The following is a 6,161-nucleotide window of genomic DNA, read 5'->3' on the forward strand; positions in this document are numbered from 1 at the left end:
GCTGGGACTGGATCCCAGGGTTCTGGGATCATGATCTGAGCCAAAGGCAGACACTTAACTGGCCGAGCCACCCAGGTGTCCCAGTTGTTAATGTTTATTTTGTTCTGTTTTGTTTTGGGCTACTTTGGATGCACTAAGAATGAATATAAATCACTCCCATATACAGGCAATCAGGAATCCAAAATGAATTAACAAACAGATGTAAAACTAGTCAGTATCTACATGGCAATAATCAATCACATTCAACCTGACACATTTTCATTTGAATTTACATGGACAGAAATTACTTGCATTCTTCCTAGTTTCCTGAAAATAGCTTTGTAACATAGTTCAAAGAAAACAAAAGACAGAGATAGCTGGAAAGGGTACACTAGATAGAGCAATTCATAATCTTGTTTGTGCATTTCAAAGTTTTTCACAATTTTTCCTTACACTAAAATATCTCCTTAAAAGTCTTAAAGTCCTTATAGTTGTATCCTGATTAGAGATGAAATTAATAGCTTTAGTTTTGAAGACTTTAGGTAGTGACAACATGGCACTTTACAGCTCACACAGAGATTATGGAGTATATTGGAAATAAGAAGTAGCTTCCTGTTTGTTTTGTGAGATTAAGAGTCACTTATGGTTTGTCTCCCTCCCAATCCCATCTTGTTTCATTTATTCTTCTCCTACCCCCTTAACCCCCCATGTTGCATCTCCACTTCCTCATATCAGGGAGATCATATGATAGTTGTCTTTCTCGGATTGACTTATTTCGCTAAGCATGATACCCTCTAGTTCCATCCACGTCGTCGCAAATGGCAAGATTTCATTTCTTTTGATGGCTGCATAGTATTCCATTGTGTATATATACCACATCTTCTTCATCCATTCATCTGTTGATGGACATCTAGATTCTTTCCATAGTTTGGCTATTGTAGACATTGCTGCTATAAACATTCGGGTGCACGTGCCCCTTTGGATCACTATGTTTGTATCTTTAGGGTAAATACCCAGTAGTGCAATTGCTGGGTCATAGGGTAGTTCTATTTTCAACATTTTGAGGAACCTCCATGCTGAGGGTTGCTGGGGGGAGGGGGGTTGGGAGGGGGGGTGGGGTTATGGACATTGGGGAGGGTATGTGCTATGGTGAGTGCTGTGAAGTGTGTAAACGTGGCGATTCACAGACCTGTATCCCTGGGGATAAAAATATATGTTTATAAAAAATAAAAAATAAAAAAATTTATATCAGAAAAAAAAGTAGCTTCCTGTAAATAAGAAAGAGAACAAGATTTTGAAAGTCCCTACTATGGATAAAAATAAACATTTCTAGGGGGAAAAGTGATAGGTGCTGATGGGGTAAGAAAACTTAACACCACGATTTGACAGGAGAGACCAAAGACATACACTGGGTCCGTGTCAGCAGGGAGCACTGCTGTGTGGAACAGACCAACCCATGCAGAGCAGCAGAGCCCACAATGGAGCAGGAAACCAGCGATGGAACTGAATGTGGTATCTCATGTTGGTGGTGGTGTGGATTGCAATGACCACAGGCGAGGAATGAGCCCTGTTTCTACTTTCCAGATCTACATAAACCCAAAGTTCTTGAATGTGGGGAGGGATCTTAAAAATTCTTGATAGCAGATGAAGCACCTGGGTGGCTTAGTTGGTTAAGGGTGGGACTCTTGACTTCAGCTCAAGTCATGATCTCAGGGTTGTGAGATCAAGTCCCACATCCAGTTCATGCTGGGTATGGAGCCTACTTAAGATTCTCTCCCCTTCTGTCCCTACCCGCTCCTCTTAAAAATAGTAACAACAACAACAACAACAACAAAACCCTGATACTGAATTTCTAGTATAACCTCAGGCTGGATTTAATTTGACTTATAAAAATAGACTAATGTGATAGTTCTAGAACTGAAATAGAGTCTTCTCGTTACAGTGCTAGGCCACTGGTTAGCGCATTACAAGAAAGGATTATTTGTTCTGCATTTGCTTTTATTTTCACAGCCAATTTAGCATAGATTTCTTACTTTGGGAAAATGAAGATAAGAAATATAATACTAAAACGTAATTTTATTGTGGAATGCATGTGACAAATGGTTTCCTAAAAACCTCACAATTTTAGGGTTTTTTCTAATAATTTCAAAATCAGACATTTGTAGTGTGTTAAGGAAATTCAATATTGCATGTGAATGAATGAGCTTTCCTATCAGTCTATGAAATTTTCATCAGTCACGGTTTCAATGAAAGAGATTTTACCTCTAGAAGAGCCAACATATTCCTTTTATAGATATTTCAGGAAACAACATGAGTTATCAGAATATTATCACCCTTAAAAAGATCATAACATCATTTATATCTATCTAAACACTTAAAGGTTGACTCATATATTTATTTATTAGGTATTCATCCAGTGATTTCTAGGTGTCAGAAAGCGTGCCAAGGACACAGCAATGGGTTGAACAGGGAAAGTCCCTGCTCTCATAGAGGTAGTATTTCAGTGAGAAGGGGAAAAAAAAAAAAGGAAACAAATTATAGGCAGAAAAATTAAGTGTACAAAGGGGACATGAGTACCAAGGCAATGAAGAATAAAATTTACTAAAGTGGTCACGGAAGGATTTAATGGAAAGTTAACAACTGAGCAAAATTCTAAGACTATAGAAACAGAGATATACGTAGATTACTAAACAAAGAGATTTGCAGGAGAGGGAAAAAAAACCCCAAAACTAACAGCAACAACAAAACAACATATACCCCAAGGAAGGAGGATGTAGTGTGTCTGGAATGTTAGGAAGAACATAAATGTATGGCTAGACTGACTGAGAGGAGAGCAGTGGAAAATACTAAAGAGACATCAGAGCTCACACTGTACACACTATTGTAAGGACTCCTGAAACAGAAGAACTGATGATAGCAGTTAAATTCTAAGACTTCCAGATATTTACACAGGTATTAATGTCCAATATATTTTGTTTAAATTTGATGGTTATAAAATATTAACTTGTAGCATTTTATTTATTTGACAGAGAGAAAGAGATCACAAGTAGGCAGAGAGGCAGGCAGAGAGAGGAGGAAGCAGGCTCCCTGCTGAACAGAGAACCCGATGTGGGGCTCGATCCCAGGTCCCTGGGATCATGACCTGAGCTGAAGGCAGAGGCTTTAACCCACTGAGCCACCTAGGTGCCCCTGACTTGTAGCATTAAATTTGCAAATTATTAAATTGTGCTGTATGTTCAGTTGCTATAACTGAGATCTAAATTATCAGTGATTAAAACAAGGTAAATGTTTATCTCTCTTTGTCTCAAAGTCTATTGCTAAGCAAATAGGCTGGCAGGATGGTTCCACAGTATCCGGTACCCAAGTTCCTATTAACTTCTCTGTTTTTAGGATTTTACCTTTCTCAGTAGCATCCACATGACTACTCTTGTGAGTGGGAGAGGGAAAAGGGAAATGTAAGGTTAGGGCTTTTCCTGTTAAGGGGGACCAAGCAGTTGTACACATTTCTTCCCCATTGGAAAATATTTACTCAAGAACTACCTATAACTTGGGGCATCTGGGTGGCTCAGTGGGTTAAGCCTCTGCCTTCAGTTCAGGTCATGATCTTAGGGTTCTGGGATCGAGCCCCCTGCTCATCAGGGAGCCTGCTTCCTCCTTTCTCTCTGCCTACTTGTGATCTGTCTCTCTCTCTCTGTGTTAAATAAATGAATAAAATCTTTAAAAAAAAAAAAAAAAGAAGAAGAACTACCTATAACTTAAAGGAAGCCTAAGACAGGTAGTCTTTATTCCAAGTGGTTATGTGCCAAGTTAAAATTAGGGGTTCTACTATTGGATAAGGGGATAATGGATATTAGAGAACAAGTAGTTGTCTTTAGTTTAAGCAGATTCAAATAATACTTTAATTTTCAGATACATTAAACATCCTAAAAAAGTGTGATATGAAGGAAAGAGTACCTAACAAAAGGCCAAAGGATGTTAGTTCTACTCCAAATCTACCATGAATTAGCTAGCAAGCTTGAATCAAAAACTTAACTTCTCTTATATTCAGTGTATCATCTGTAGTACTGAGCTGAAAATCCTCTGCTGTACCTAAACAAAGGATTCTCCCCAAAACTTTAGGTAAGTCACTTTTATCAAATGCATACTAATTATAAAACTCTGAAACTTGTACAGTGATCTAAAAACTCAAGAGAAGAAATATCTGGCCTCCAACCAAACACCAGATATGTCTCTTCAAAGCCAATACAACTTCTCTTTATCCTTGAAAGTTTTTTAAGAAATACAAAGTCAAGGTGAAAATGCTTCTATCTTTGTCCAGATGGAACTCTATGATTGTCTCACTGACAAGGGACAATGACCAGGATGAATGGACCACAGGATAAAGCACGGACATCCCTGAGGTCATAGGTGATACACAAGCTAGATAACCTTCTGGTACAGAGATAAGCAATGAGCCCAGGCAATGGATCCACTGCCACTATATTCATTCAAGCAAAGCCATCGGTTGCAAATGTGCCAGAGAACTCAAAGAAGTGCTTTATTTGGGTTTATAAGTCACAGCAGAGACTACGATTATCTGTCATGTGATAGGTCTTTTCAGGGATGCCTGGTTCTGGAGTCTTGCCACCCACCACCACCTTTCCAATGCCAGAGAAACATTCATTCACAGCGCCAACGGCAGTTATGCCAAAAGTCAGGTCCTTTCCTCTTCTCTCCATGACCACACTACAATTTCCTCTGGAAATGGAGAGAGAAAAGTTGTCATTCTTCATGCTGTGTCCAGAGTCAAAATTTGCAGGAAAGCCACATAATCTGGAAAATGGTATCCAGACAAAACAAAGAAAAAAGATTCTAGCATCAACTGATGTAGTAACCTAACATATTTTTAATAGGAAAAAAAAAATTAAAGGAGGGGGGCCTCACAAAACAAATAGAAAAACAAAAATATATGAGAACATCTTTCTAGGTGATAACAACTGTAATCTATTTGAAACAATTACAGTGATTTGATGCTACACTTTCTGATTTCAATAACTTTCATTTTAACCTGCTTAGTGAAAAACATGATTAAAATAAATGATGGGGAAAAAAAAAAAGGGTTTCTGTCGTGAGTGGCACACGTAGGGCAGCTCCATTGCTCTATGTGCGGAATCGACATCAAGAGATTTCGGAAGCATAATTTTTTGGTACCTGGGCAGCTGGTGATCGTTGGTCCCGGCGCCCTTAAAAAAAAATAAAATAAAATAAATGATGGAAACACATACTATAGTACATAATACAAATGTTCTATGAGAAATAGGGATGTCACTTTAATGTGCTAATTTGATGATCTGTCTAAAATGCAAAAACCAGTTATGATGACAGAGCATAAACAGATAAATGTTCATACCTCCACAGCAAATCTGACAGAGTGGGTTTCTGGGATACGTTTAATAACTGAGTTGCTGAAAGTACAAAGTTCAACTTACCCATTTCGGTCTACTTGATACAATGGGGACTGAGTCACTGGAATAAAAATTCTGATGCTGGGGCGCCTGGGTGGCTCAGTGGGTTAAGCCGCTGCCTTCGGCTCAGGTCATGATCTCAGGGTCCTAGGATCGAGCCCCGCATCGGACTCTCTGATCAGCAGGGAGCCTGCTTCCTCCTCTCTCTCTGCCTGCCTCTCTGCCTACTTGTGATCTCTCTCTGTCAGAGAAATAAATAAAATCTTAAAAAAAAAAAATTCTGATGCTTTCACTCAGTCTTTTTTTTTTTTTTTTTTTTAAGTCAGTCCTTTTGGTACTATGCGCTGGAAAAAAGACAAGATGCCAGTACACAAGATATCCTTTCAAGGCCTATAATTATTCATCCTTACTATATTCACCCTTGTTATGGATACTTTTGTAAAGTGGGGAATAGTTACTATTCCTTTCAAAATAAATCTTCAAAAACAGTTAGTGTATAAGTGAAAAGATCATTTACTTTAGAATAATAAAACCAGGATCTGAATCACCATTCTAACCATTTTTCACATGTGTTACAAGGATTCAACAATTCAATGAATATATGTATTTCATATAGATCATAAATATATATATATAAATTAACTGTCCTGTTACAGGCAAACAAATGATCTCCTGATTTGAGCATGAAGTTTATGTAAAGGCTCCACAGTACACCAGGTAGGAGCGTGAACTCAGATG

At 38.3% G+C, this 6,161-nt stretch overlaps 1 non-coding gene across 1 annotated transcript; it reads left to right on the top strand.

Annotated features, from left to right (window-relative positions):
• The first annotated feature begins 5,070 nt into the window (after positions 1 to 5,070).
• Positions 5,071 to 5,204, top strand: LOC125090152 (U11 spliceosomal RNA). Its single transcript, XR_007124221.1, has one exon. It is a non-coding gene; the product is annotated as a U11 spliceosomal RNA (small nuclear RNA).
• Positions 5,205 to 6,161: the final 957 nt, after the last annotated feature.

This window comes from Lutra lutra, chromosome 1 (genome assembly GCF_902655055.1).
Source record: "Lutra lutra chromosome 1, mLutLut1.2, whole genome shotgun sequence".
Lineage (NCBI taxonomy): Eukaryota > Metazoa > Chordata > Mammalia > Carnivora > Mustelidae > Lutra > Lutra lutra.